The sequence below is a fragment of the Saccostrea cucullata genome, unplaced genomic scaffold (assembly GCF_032062105.1).
Source record: "Saccostrea cucullata isolate Sc308-1 unplaced genomic scaffold, CSIRO_AGI_Scuc_v1 ctg130, whole genome shotgun sequence".
NCBI lineage: Eukaryota > Metazoa > Mollusca > Bivalvia > Ostreida > Ostreidae > Saccostrea > Saccostrea cuccullata.
The window spans coordinates 219,932-235,003 of NW_026939106.1; the positions used below are offsets into that span (position 1 = coordinate 219,932).

General features: G+C 31.7%; 1 protein-coding gene across 1 annotated transcript in view; it reads left to right on the plus strand.

Annotated features, from left to right (window-relative positions):
• The first annotated feature begins 5,471 nt into the window (after positions 1-5,471).
• LOC134252253 (immunoglobulin superfamily DCC subclass member 4-like) overlaps positions 5,472-15,072 on the plus strand; it is a 44,451-nt gene continuing 34,850 nt past the window's right edge. The window contains exon 1 of the mRNA XM_062734686.1: positions 5,472-5,490. The gene's annotated coding sequence lies outside the window, so the exon portion shown is untranslated. The remainder of the gene's footprint in view (positions 5,491-15,072) is intronic.

Here is a 15,072-nt window from a genome sequence, read left to right on the forward strand (position 1 = left end):
AAATATGTAAAGAGAACGAACAGTATTCCAGCTCAAAAGTCCATTCAACGTTACAGAACAGGAGCGGAGCTGAGCAAACACGAACCTCCAAAACATCAGAGTTTGGATCAGGAGCAATGGAGGAGTGAGCATCCCCTGGCGACTGGTCATACCCGCCATTCATTTTTTCTCCCCGGGAATTTTTTTTCCATCTGAGAAACATTTCTATTGTGTTCTATCGTCCATAAAATATCAAGTGCTAGTTACCTCAAGGGCATTTCTCTTGTGCAGCTTTCTAATCGGAACTTTATTTTATTTTCTTCCAAACAAACTTTATTCCAAGCTTTCTGGCAAGCACCTCGTAAGTTGTTGGAATTAATGAAATATCATCATGAACCAAAGTGTTCTGAAGTTATCCATTATAGAAGACTATATTCATCTTTTAGGGGTTAACACACAGAAAGTTACATTACCATGGACCTGACAAAGACTTCGCCGAATTGTAGAATTAAAAAAAAACTCTATAATATGCCTTGTATTGTAATGACCCCAACCAAACTCCCAAAATACCACTGATTTTTTTTCTGCCTGCAGGTACCAAAACTGGATATCTTCATTTAATTCAAAGAACTAACCTCCGTTTTCTCCATAGAATAAGTATTAAACACTGCGCGGTAGGGGGTAAATGTTAATAGCCTTTTATCTGTAATACATAAACTTCCTTCAAATAGATTTTTAACAATGTTTACAGACAGGGACATGTGCAGTATGTTTTATTACAAATAATACCCTTAAGTTTATTTTTCTTTTATAATCATGAAAAACATGCTGCAATGAATTTCAAAGGTTTATAGATCCATAATTTTGTTTGTTTGGGTAAAACAGAAAGGTGAAGGTGAAAAACGCCAAGGGAGAGAGAGTCACTCACCTCAAAAACTACAAATCGTAAGAGAATTCAAATTTCATAGAAGCAAGAAAAAATACGACTAATGGCCTGAAAAACCGAAGTAAAAATAAAGAAAATTTTGAATAGTTTCTTTTACATAAATTTTTCAAATTTTTCACTTCATATAGATCAGAAAGTATTCTTAAGTAAATCGAATTTGAATTAGAAAAAAAGGAGAGATGGTTGTTATCGAACAAGCTGCAATGACATCAAAATTTCTTGTCTTGCTCTGAAATCTTATGCAAATATTTTTTTTTAAAAATATTAACAACAGTTTTTCATATGCAGTATAGTTATTACTGTAGTTGAACAGTTGTATCGATGAAGAATCAAAATATTTATAGTCTGCCTGCCATCTACATGAAATATGAAGATAAATGACTAGTTTTCATGGTCTAGGTTCATTTAACCAACGCAGACAAGGGGGCCTCTAAAAACATAAATGTGGGATCAGGTCCTATTGAGAAGTAACCAGCCTCTGTTGACCAGTGGCACTCGTTGTGTGTTCCTTGTCATGAACGGTAAACAAGAAATCAGAAGAAATTTCACCGTTTAAATAAGGGCAAAACAGTACATATGGGGAAAACATCGGCATTTCCTAATAATAGATTGTACTTGCTGATAAGGTCATTATATGGATCACAGACCTTGAAAAAAATAGTACTTCAAATGAGACTTTAGATATCCTTGATTCATCAACTTGTTGGTCAATAGCTTACCTCGTTTTAAAAATTGATCGTACATATAGCATATTATCTACTGGGAGACATACTCTCCATATGTAGGTGATAAGAGCTATATTACAACATAAATAAGGGAAGTTGGCTTTCGAATAGTTTAAATCATCATTTATTATACAGTTCTGTTTTAAGGTTACCATTAGGAATTTTTTTCTCATAAAATTTACAAATACTGCAGTATGAAACATCTGTTTCAGATACTTTGATGTCTGTCACTGGTTTATTTCGTTTTATATTTTTAATGTTGCATCCCTTAAGCCTTATGTATTGACCAGGTACACGAAACAAAATCAGTATTAAAAACAAAGGCCTGACGAACAAATAAAAAACGTCAACCAAAATATTAATATACCAGCTGATCTCCGAAGATTAAATAAATGTTATCAATGGTGAAGAACTCCAACATCCCTTGAAAACTTATTCTCGTGTGTTATTTAAGAGTTATTTTCTGCAAACTTGGTACAAAGAACAACAAAAACAAATCAAAGAAACATAAAAGAGAGACAAATAAATTTTACGCTATGAAATATAAAGGTAAATATTACCTTAGAGTTATTGCAGTGTGTTTTGAACATTCAAAATTATTTTTTCTATGATAAAGTTTTAAAGGTCAATAGCGAGTAACCGTGCTTCGAATAAGCTAATATTCCTGTGTATAGTGAGTGGTGTGAATTCCCTCAAAAAGTACAATCAAAAGCAGCCAAAGTGCGACCCTAAGTTTAATTTTCAATTTAGTACACAAAAAAATTAATGTTACGAGTTAAAAACACTTTATGATTTATCTGTTAATTGTCTTCAATTTCAATATGACAAACTAGAAGGATGTTCTTTGAAATTGTGTAAATAGTTAAAATCTTAAACCTGTTCCTTTCAAAGGATGTTAATTAGACGCGTAGGCGTAAAACCGTTCTCATCGCTAAGAATTGCAAGGATGTGCAAAACGATACTTGTTGTCATCAATGAATTAACGTTATCCCTAAACGCTAAATTTTACGTACCCGAAGCAAGGTACTAATGAATGAATTATCAGAAAGAAGTGCACTTCCGTTTCAGATGTTTACAAAATTCATGCGCACAAAGTAAAGTAATGTACTCCATTCATGCACTGTGCAACAACATTAATTTTTGCATCACAAAGCAAATGCAAAGAAGGAAAGCTTTTGATACATTCAATATTACATGCACATATCTTGAAAATGTGTTTGAAGCTACGAATCAGTGCAAAACAACGTAGTCATCTGACGTGTGGGATAAACCGTCTAACATCATTCGGCCAAAGCCGTTCACAGAACACGGTTTTCAGCAAGCTCTTGGAAAAAGGAGTGGTATATTTTATTAGAACACATAGCTACATGTAGTCAATAGTCAAAATATCTTATTGCATTTTTAAAGTTACAGACTGATTTGGTATCAATTAATGCCATGTATAAATTATTGTTTTAACAAACTGAAGCCAACTGCAGAAAAAAACCGACGAAGTACTAACTGAAAACAAATGAATTTAAATATGAAAACTAAGAAAGTTACTCCACAAAATACTTATTATAACAGGATATTACCATTATGACTTTGACTTTCAGATTGAGGCTCGATTCCACTAGACAATCATTTTTTGGCCTTCATTTTTCAGGGACTTTCAGGGACAGACGTTCCTTAATTATTATGTTTAACCTTCAATTAATTATCAATTTCTGACATTTTAGTATGTATGTACACTCTTTAAATACCTTAAGGTCGATTTCTTAATTTTATCTTATGTTTTTTTTTATTTAACCTCGACTTCATATTTTTTATTGCTCTACCTGACATTATTTTCATCCGGTTTCCAGAACCAATTTACAACCTAGATAGTAGGTATTGAATACTGTCTCTCAAGGTTGAATCTTAATGAAAGAGAAGTGCAGAAATATACACAAAAGAAGGAAATGTCAGGGAAGTACTTTATGGAAACTTAGACATTTTTATCAGGTATGAAAATTTATGTACTCTGTAATATCTAGAGAAAATTCGATTTCAAAAATCTTGAACAAATAAAAGATGCAATAAAAATGAAAGGTGTTCAATAATGCTCACTTTATCAATGAATACACCTGCATGTATTTACCGTTATCGTTAGATGTCATAACATTCATAACATTTCCCTACTTGAAAAAAATTATGTCGAAGATTATTGATAAAGGTATTTTTCTTTTTTATAGGTGAAAATAATTTCCATTAAGTCGTAGCATTTACAAGAAGCATTACAAATAAAAAAAAAACGAAAATTAAAAAATTAAATTTTCATGTTTAACCACTTTTTAAAAATATCAAACCATTTAACCACCGAAAAAAAGTCCTTTATTATAAATTATTTACTCTTAACCTACATTAACTTGAGAGTTATCATCAAAAAGTCATAACTGTCAGTTTAAAACTTTACATATACTATGCCTTCAACTAGACATTTAGATATATCGACGACGTATTGTCAATTAACAATGGTAATTTCCATTCTTATGTCGATATATCTTGAGATAAAAGATACCACAGAGTTTGACACATCTGTTTTATATTTGGATATTTTACTTGAAAAAGACGTTAATATTAATCTAAAAACCAAGCTCTATGAAAAACGTGATGACTTTAACTTTTCTGTCGTCAACATCCCTTAATTAATCAGCAATATACCTTCATCACCTACATACGGAGTTTATGTATCTCAGTTGATTCGATACGCAAGAGCATGCTCTACGTATGAACAATTTCTTAAACAAGGTAAATTATTGAAAAACAAGTTGATGAAACAAGAATATCATCAGTCTCGTTTAAAGTCACCATTTCGTAAGTTCTATGTTCGATAGAAAGACCTTGTCGGCAAATACAATTTATCAGTGAGCCAAATGCTTACTGTCGTTTTACATACTAATTGTTAGTCCATTATCTATACACTGAATTGGCGACGGATTTTTCCTCTATTTCCCGATCATGAAAAAGGAGCACACGGCGGGTGTGACCGGTCGGCAGGAGATGCTTACTCCTTCATGGCACCTGACCCCACCTCTGATGTTTTGGAGGTCCGTGTTTGCTCTGCTCCTATTTTGTATTGTTTTATGGACTATTGTTCTTGAATACTGTTCGTTATTTCCACGTGTTTCATGTAATAATAATTTATTTATTAAAAATTGTTTTAATTCCTCTTATCTTTCCATTAAGACGAGTTCTTTGCTCAATGACCAGAGAAACATTGCCTCTAGTAATTTATGAAATGTGGATGTTGTCAAAAACTTTCTCGGTAGTAATCAGATTTCAACTTTGACAAAATTTAAGGCTTTTTGTTGTAATATATCTTCTTTAAACAAGCATCACTATGTAAGGTTGAATTTTGATTGACATCTTTAAGTTCATTATTCGAACGATTTTCACCTAAAGATACTGTGGTGTTTTACCCTCAAATGTTTACTTTCTCTTTTTTACTACTGTTCATATTACCTAACAATCCCCTTATCTCTCCCAACTCCAAGCACAAAAAAATCAATAAAGCGCTTAAAAACTATCAAATATTTAGATTAAACATATACATTTGACATTTCACACAAGTTTAAGAACACTTTAAATATTTTTCCCCCTTTCAGTATTTCATTCACAGGTTCTGTATATCGAAAATCGCTCTTCTTTTGTCGGAAAAACGTGCATGGGCATTTTTCAAAAATTAAAAGTTCATTTTCGTCGGGTAGACCCTTCAAGAGTAGATAAGAGTCCATTCTGTGATCACGCCTCTGTTACAGATGAAATGCAGCAGTCGGATATAAATTCTAATTTTCCTTTGACTCCGCTTCATTTGTAAAGGTATGTAGAACTTATGAATAAGTAATTGTTGTAAATTGTTGCCAATTAGCGTGTGGAACTTAATGAATTGTGATGTATTATTGATCTGAGAACAGCAAGCGAGGTCAGGTGACTACCTATCCATATCAATGCACGTAGAGGAGAAACTGGAACACCTTTCAGTTATTTATTCGTAATTAAATATAAATACGCATTTCTTTTTTTAAATGAGAAAATAATTGAATTTTATTTAAAACGTTTAAGTCCCATTCAGTCCATACAAAATTTGCAATCACCAGGGGGTATGACATTCAAATATCTTTTTTTCCTTCATTTACATATAAAATGCTGAAAATGGGCATTTTGAATATGTGTGAAGGATTTACAGTATATATATTATACTTAGCACGAAAAAGAAATTCCACTCCAGCTTAAGAAAATTCCTCGAGAATTTTGACATAAGTGTATACGAAAAAAAAAATCAAACATACCAATTTTCAGTCAATTCTTGAGTGTTGCTCACTGATAAGAACAGATGCCCGCCCATGTGTATCTTAAGGTAAGATACTGAGTTGATTTTAGTCATTTAAATATTTGTATATATACTTATTTAATGCTAGCTTATTTATTGATTGAATAGAAAATTTCATGATAATCCTCAGAATGAATGATCTTTCATGACAAACAGGGAAATATAATACGCAATGGGTGTGGAGGGGAGGTGGTGGGCCCACGACATTCCGTAATATTAAAATTATTCTCAGATAATTGTAAAATCTGTGAGAATGTACACGATTTTGTTATGTCTCTCAGGTTGGAAAATGTCACTTGGTTTTTTAAAAAGTTTAAATGAAGGAGCACTCGACTGGTTTTATTAAATTTTAAGTCAAATGGATAAGAAGAGAATAAAGTAAAATTTAATTCGTCGGTGTCTTAAAATATTTGTTAATTGTACATTTAGTAGATTAAAAATTTTTAAAAGGTTTTAAAACTTGTTCAAATGAATCTTACATATATATATACAGTTCTGCATAAACATGCTTTTTGTCCGGTGTATAAATTACTTAAGGGTTTAAATAAATGTTAACTTTTATCATTCTTTAATAAGCCCACAATCTACTTGGTTTAGAAATGATATTCGATTAAGAAAAAAAATAGGGCAAGGGTATCATGGCACCTGTGTTGGAGATTTTATTTATCCTGCAATTCCTAATTCCCTCTCGAAGGACGACCATCGGCACCCGGGGTTTAGTTTGACAAATTAACCACACTACTGTTTGTCGACCTGTCTCTAAATAACTTAGCTGTTTTAAAAGGAGACTGACTTATGCACTTTGTGAAGATAAGATAGCAAAAAAGCTTAGTGAAGGGTGTATAATAAACGACTGAACTCCATTACGCTGATTAGATTAAAACGGATGTATTTCTCTTAGAGGTAGGTCATTTTTCAAAAAATCAAAGTCATAAGATACATCAATTCTAAATCTTTGGAATATCAAACTGTCGTTTATCTTGAAAGTGTTTCACTTTTTCTATTCCACACCGAACAATAAACAACAAACAAATTGTGTCAGCCTTTTAAAAATTATGTTTTATTGCAAAAAAATACATTCAAGTTTTAGAATGTTAATAATTTCAGAGAAAGAAGGTACTCCTTTCATTTTGAAAGGATGTCGTAATTTTAAAAAAATCATTTAAATGAAATTTGGAGCTGACCATCAATCTTGACAAATTGAAAAGGTTAAAGATTTAAAATACAAAGAATGACTTTTGTCAGTTGACATAATGCTTCTTTGATCTGAAATTTTGCCAAAATATCAAATATGAACGATTGCCTAAATCACCTACAAGCCACAATGTTAATGAAGAGTTACAATGTTAATTTAATTTAATTTATAGGGTTTTTTTTCAATGATGAGAAAACATTCTACTCTTGGGTTAATATATGCATTAAAATACTATTCATATTAATAGGTTATCTAATAAGATTATGATCACAAGCTGACAATAATAAATATTAAAAAGAAAATAATCATTCATACACAATAATGAAAATATGAAACTGGTAGATACGTTTTTTGTAAATTAGATGGATTAGTATCTTTTCAGTTCTAAGTATTAAAAATTCTAAGTATTGCGAATTCAAGCAATTTTAAATATTAAATTCAAATCAATAATGCATATAAAACCTCATTGACACAAATGTTGTTTAATGCCTGTAGTGCTGAATAGAAATACTAAAAGGGACTTATGACCCATACTAGATGTTTTGATTGATATTTATACAACTAAAATGAACAAATACACAACACGGAGTTAAAGATAATAAAGGTCATTTATTATTATAAAATGACTGTTCACGCATTTATTTTTTCCCATTGGAGACTCTTCCACCCACTCAATTTCGCATCAATGGGCAAGATGCGAATTTTTGCGAAGAAGCCCAAGTGCGAAGACGAAAAGCAGAAATGCGAAGGGAAAGATATAGGGATGCAAATGAACGAAATAAATATCGTTTATTTGTTTTTGCCTAAACATTTTTGGTGTCGCCTCTTTGCACTTTTGCTTTTTCAACGTTGCTTCTTTACCCTGGAAGTGATAGACTTGTTTGTCTCTATCTTTATTTACTTTAATTTTTCAGAAGTTTTTGTTCATTTAGTTTTGCTGTCCTCTGCTTCTACCATAGTTAGAAAGAGAGCACTAAAACATAGAAACTAGAGCAAGTCTATGGAAGTGCAAGTGGCCTCTATAATGGTACACCTCGACTTTACAACGGGTTATTTTGTCTTCCTGATCAATATGAAGGGCTTACGAAGCTTGACAGGGTATCTCACTACTACTAGACACCTGATCTCACCTTGAGGGGATCCTTCTTTAACGTCACATTCACAGATGTCTATTGTTTGTAGTCTTTTTTATATAAATCAATCTCACTGTTCGATAATTCACTTGTTTTGTTTGAATGGAATGGAAGAGGCCCCGAACAAACAAACATTTTTTTTTTTCAAAAATTAAGATACAGGATTATAATAATTATTGTCCTGAAATAGGTATCTGGATCATACATGTATGTTGAAGTTCATCAGACAAATATGAAAGTGCAAATATTGAATAAATGGAAAAAAATAAGCAAGATCAGTAAAAATTGATATAAGAGTGAGCAAGGAACCAAGCTCAATTCGAAGACATTGATAGACCATAGTGTAGATAAAAGCTTCAGTTAGCAGAAGATAAAACACTCGTTAATAAGGAGTGTGGACAAAATTCCTCTTTCAAATTGGCGATTTAGGAGTGTTTATCTAGCAGCGTGATTAGTGAATATTACACTTCCTCCCTCTCTTAGGGCGAACCGTCAAAATCTCATTGATTTTATGGTTAGATGTAAAAACCGATAGGGTGAGGTGCATTAAGATTCCTCAGGTATGGCCTTGGGTGCCAGCAAATTATGATGAATTTCCAAACAAACATGGATATTAAAGTTGAGCTTCCGATTAATTACTGGAGTTACTAGATTAGTGGAATACGTTTATCATCACAATTAACGCAAGAAAACTCAAATACAAAGCTAAATACATGGTGTAATTATTTCTAACGGTGTCAAGTTCTGATAAGAATTTGACAAATTTTTCTTATTATAAGTAAGAGTTAGTGTGATAAGAAACCAGCTTTAATTCATTTCAGTCAAGAGTATCCTCTGAAAGGACGATGAATCATATATTTATTTGATACGCTATGATAACAGCCTAACTTTTAAAATATTCATGTCATTCCTTAAATATTAACTGAAACCGACAAAGAATTGGGGATAAATAAATACATAGGTATTTGCTAATTCTCTGCGAAATTAAACATGAGTTTGAAATAAAACACATGCATGATGAAACTGGCCAAATGGGCGGATATTAAAACAATGTTATTATCTTTGGAAAACTGATATATATTCTTTATGGAACCAAATAAAAAATTCAATTTTGATCATCCATTGCCTCATAAATGTTATATGTCTTACTGCACCTGGGTAGATAAAATGAGATTTCCGTACAATCTATTCATAATTCAATGTGTATAAGATTCTTGGATATTTCACTTACAAATATATAATTATATAGCATGATTATATATTTTTTGATTTTCAAAATAACCTCAGAAATTTTGGAGTTTCTCCAGAAAACGATAATGACGAATTTCTTTTCGTGAATTGTTCTTCATACCTACATTTCACGGTTTGTCGACTTCAAGGAATCTAGGTTTGAATCTAACTGTAAACAAGATGCATTTTTGGTCGTTTATAGCGTTCGACAAATAGGTAAGAATTTTGATTATATTGATGGGCGTGTAAATAAATGTGTTAGAATAAGTATTTCAAGTAACAGATTTACTTTAAATGAACCAAAGGAAATTTCAAATATTTGTTACATGACATGCACGGAAATTTTGACTCATCTTAAAAGAAATAGCTCACAAAATGTGAATGCATGCTTTTTATTTGTCTTTTATTATATAAATTATTAGTATAATATAAATGTAAAGAAACGTAAAAAAAATCTTCGTGAACAATCATCACCAAATACACAAAGATATCCCCATCAAGAAAAAAAAAATCCAAAAATTGGTCGACATAGAAACAAAGTTTTTTTTTTTTTTACCTAATATTGGAAGTCAATTATGATATGCAACAGAAAGATAAATTTTTGTAAGGTTTTAAATGAAAATTAAGAGCGATTAATTTCATTAAAATAACAAACAATACAAAAATCTATAAACAGGACAAAATCATGGACCCTATGAAGTTTCAAAAGTAGGATCAGGTGCCTATGATGATGAAGCATCCCCTGGTTACCGATTACTCCCGCCCTAATCAGCCCTTTGCATGGATGAAACAGACTTAACATTTCGTTGTAAAATTTAAAATAGAACAAAAAAGCTCTTGACCAAAAAAAAAAAAAAAAAAAAAATTAAGTCAAAACGATTTAAAAATTGACCGTACTCTAAACATGCTCGGGATTGAATAACTCTTGAGACATAAACACTACATCCAGGTAAAATCGGAATGTTAGTAAATATATAATTTATAAACGTTAATAGGATCATGGCTAGTCAACGATGAAAAAGCTGCAGTCATCTCTTTGTCAAACAATATAGTTATTAGTTGAACTTTTTCGTCAATCGTCAGTAAAACTTCCAAATATGAAACAGATGTGGCAGATTCTGTGGTGTCTTTTTTTCATGTTCACTGGGATATTTTGAGTCGTAATATGCATGGAAGTGACTTTTGTTATTTGGCAAAACGTCGATTTATCTGAATGTCGAGTTGAAGGCCACGGAAAATGTTTTGTTATTTTCATGTAAAGTTTTTGAAACACTTTTTTCATAGAAGGTATATAGAAATAAGTCGCTTTATGAGGGAACACAATTAAAGCACATCAAAAATATCAAAATATAAAGGCCAAAAAAAAATTGGTTCATTCTAATGAATCTAAAATAAATAAATTCTTGCAGACAATATTATTAGATGCATAGCATACGCAGTGCCTTTAAATTTTTCAGTTAAGTACTGTAGATTCTTTCGATAGAATATTGGTTTAATGTGATTACAATAAAGCACCTTGGGGTCAAAATTTTACTACTGTTTTAATAATGGAAAAGACTCATTTTGTTGGAAAAGGAAACAACCACAGTGTTTCTTTTCCTTTCCTTTATGCCAGTTATATTTTTCTCGCATAATCACCAGTGTAAGATTGACTTGTCCGGTGTGAGACAGCAGTGTGAGATTTTTCTGTCTTACACTGTGTATTACTACGCCACGAACGAGAACGTAAACATTCCCTCATTATATAAAGAAATTGTAACAATGTAAAAAATATAACACATAATTAACTATTGTCATTTAACTTATTAATATAAACTTATTTTTATTCAAAATATTGTCGTATTTTCACTTTTTTAATGGCACTATTTTTAGATCGCGGAATGATTCTTCTTTTACGCTGTCGGATAGATAAGTTTTTTATTCCCAGTTTTTATCTTTCTGATTAATTTACACGGACTGAAAATTATTGTATCAGTTTACACTACGTGTAAACCATTTTCAGGTACGTTCTCTCCGATGGTGTAGTCAGATTTTTAATTAGATGGAAAATTAAAAATATTTTTTTAGCCCCATCATGGCGACGTCATTGACAGGCCCTTATTTTGGATAAAATAATGCGAGAAAAATAATCATTCATTACATACTCGTGTGGGAATAGGAATTCCACAACAAAAGCCTAGGACTCGGCAAAGCCTCGTCCTAGACTGTCCTTTCCTTTATCCCACACTCGTAGTATGAATTTATCTTATATGTATCTGCTTAAAATAGTTTCCAAAGTTTTTGTCAACTTTTTAACATTTATTCTCTAAAACCATAGTGAATTCATAGATCGTGAAAATGCCTTTAATAGATGTAGAAACTAGGGCGCGGCACATCTTAGTTTGGCTAAAAGGTATAAAGCACAAGAAAATGGGGATCGACTCTGACGTGTCCCTGACAACACAGGAAGTATATCTATTTACAGACCTGGTTTATTGCCCCTTTTTGGCGTGTTTCGTGTGTTATTCTTGCTCGTCTCTTTTTAGTAGCATTAAATGTGGAAAGATATATTTGTAACATTGGCAACATAAAGATTAATCTCCAGACAGTTAAGGAATGTTTCATCGACACATTGGTCAAGACATGTTGTCGAATTTTATAATAAATCTCAAAAAAGAATAATATTGAAAAGATATTCCACTGTCACCACAAAAAATTAATTGTAATAATTCGGTTCCATCAACATTTTTACATGTATGTTGACTTATATTAATATAATCAAAGAAGCGGTTGGCATAGTTGAAGACAATAAATGGGTTAGTAAATGTAATAAAAGCCCATGCCCTACATGCATTAGGATTTCTTTTAACTTTACTCTCAATAGAAAAACAAATTATTAGAAATTGTGCTTAATCACCCAACATGAAAAAAAGATAAAAGTCCTTTAAATAATTGATTCACCTGACACATATTTTCATGTATGCATATTTCAGTATATGAAATTAAAGTGGGTAATAAAGTGCAGTTTTTTTTTTCAATAAAACCACATTAACTTCTCTGGTTACATGAGGAGGGGGAAAACTTTTTAAAAAATGAATATATCATTAATTTTTGAAACGTTTTAACACACTATACGTTTCTCATCCGGAAGTCAAAAATTCCCAACAGGAGAATACAACTTCTGATTGTACGAAAAAGTCACTTTTAATTATGTAAATCAATGGCGGTTTTGACTCCTGGAAGGGTATTTTCACAAGGGACAAAGAGGCTCTGTTATATTTTTGACATTTCATAGATATATTTATAAATAATATTAATCAATTTAAAGATCATTTACTGATCACGTCATGCGAGCACATAGCTGACGAACCGAAAAAAGTTAAATCTCGTTTCCAATCTATTCAAATGGAAAAATCATTACATTTTGATTAAAACCATATAATAAAATCGCCTAATAGACTGGGCATAATTTGCTTGGTCGAGCATTGATTGGCAGTTTCTTTATTCTGTTCATATTCAATATATTTTCTCATCAATAACAAACATCGTTAGTTAGTTTCTGTGGTATCTGGAAATATCTGGCAAGGATATCTTAGAAGCATGTTTTTTACGGGAAGAACTACAATATACATGTAAAAGAGTCAGCATGGTAAACTACACAAATAATAATATTTATAGAATGGCAACTTATCATTTTATGATCAATCTAGATAACAATTATGTTACATCACTCGCATCCCAAAACTAAAATGTTGAGAGGGTAATATTATTACAAGGTGTATCGTTGATCGATGCCTGGGCAATATTTCAAAGACAGACATGACAGCTGATCAAACAATGGTTGCAGAGTCTTATTTCATACGGCTGACAAGTCGAACGCCTGCTTGTCATCAAACCAGGTGATAAGTTCCCGGACAAAAATATCTTATTTTCTTTTATTTGTCCTTCTTCCACTTCGGACAGAATCCCATTTTCTTTACCGAAACTCCGTCTTATATTCAATTGTCTTCTTGTAAGAAACATCACTTGGGAATAAATATACTTGGTTGAGGACCTAGACGAACTAATGAGTGTTCGATTTTCATCGAGTTTTACTTGATCAGATTTTCTTCGTTGCAGCTAATGTACTAGTCGTTGTAATTCCGTGTTAGATTGCAACGACATGAACAAGTATGAGTTAGTCTAACTTTTTCTTGTCTAATTTCTCAAAATAGCAGTGTGATTCAAATATATTGGGTGAGTGTAACTCTCCCACAAAGATTTTAAAAATGATCACTACAAGTTGTCAGTTAACTTGAATGAACACACAGAGCGACAATTGAGGATAGGAATTTGATATTTTACCAATATATTGCTTTATTCAAAGGGCTTTTGCAGTGTACCCAAGTTACTGACCTGGTGACTCTAGGGAAAACAGAAATAATAATCTTCAAACTTTAGAACTCGTGAAACAGTAGCTGAAAATCCATTCGATGAAATGTTTCTTATACATATCTTTTAAAATGAAGTATGTCTAAAACATATCTCTTAAAATCGATAAATTTGCTGCGTTTTGGATGATTTGATGTTAATAGACACATACACTTTCGGTTATAAGAAAAAAGAGGATCTCGCGAACTTCCGAAAAATGAATAAAATATGAAGATATGAAGTGGATAGGTAGATGAAATGCTGAATAGAAATTACGTTTTTGTTTCAAATTCAAATGCAATTCGCGTTAAGATGTTAACCCTCAGCTAAGGCGGGTATCATAAAGCTTTATTTAATTTGCTTAATTGGTATTCGACAGTTTCAGAATTGACCGATTTAAATTCGCATTACGGGTAAAGAAATTAATATCAGCATTCTGTCATCTGCATCGCAAACGGGAAAGTACCGTCAGCAAAAAATTTGTATAGGAAATTACATCTAATGGTATCACAAAATATTTAATGGATGCATGAACTCAAGGGCATCTAGTATGATACTTTCGAAGTTAACTTATCAAAAGTTTACTTAGTTAATTAAAAATATATCTAAGTATTTTTGGACAGATCTTAAGTATTTTTTGTAGGGAACAGCCCTAAAATGCATATTGTCCCATTCTGTAAATTATAGAATCGGTAACCATTTTAATTAAACCTCCGATACTTCACTAAACATGCAATGTAAGCATTGGAATTAAATCCGTAATAATAATTCTAAAATAGAATTTTAGGGTGCATATACATATTTGTTCTGTTTGTTCAACTGTGCTATTTGATTTCCCAATATTTGATATAAAATGATATATGAGACATGCATGCAAATGTCTTGTCTGATGAGCAACACTATAATGGCGAAATGGTTGTCCTTGATAATATGCATTTAGAAAACATTATTGATACAAATATTCAGTCTTCAACAGAAGTTCATGATGGTTCTGCGATTATTTTGTCCATAATCCAGGAAGATACTAGTATTGGAAAAGATTTTCTATCAGGTCCGTCAAGTGTTTGTAAATAATAGCATTATCGGACCATTTGTTCAGAATTATTCAACCTATAAAGTGCATT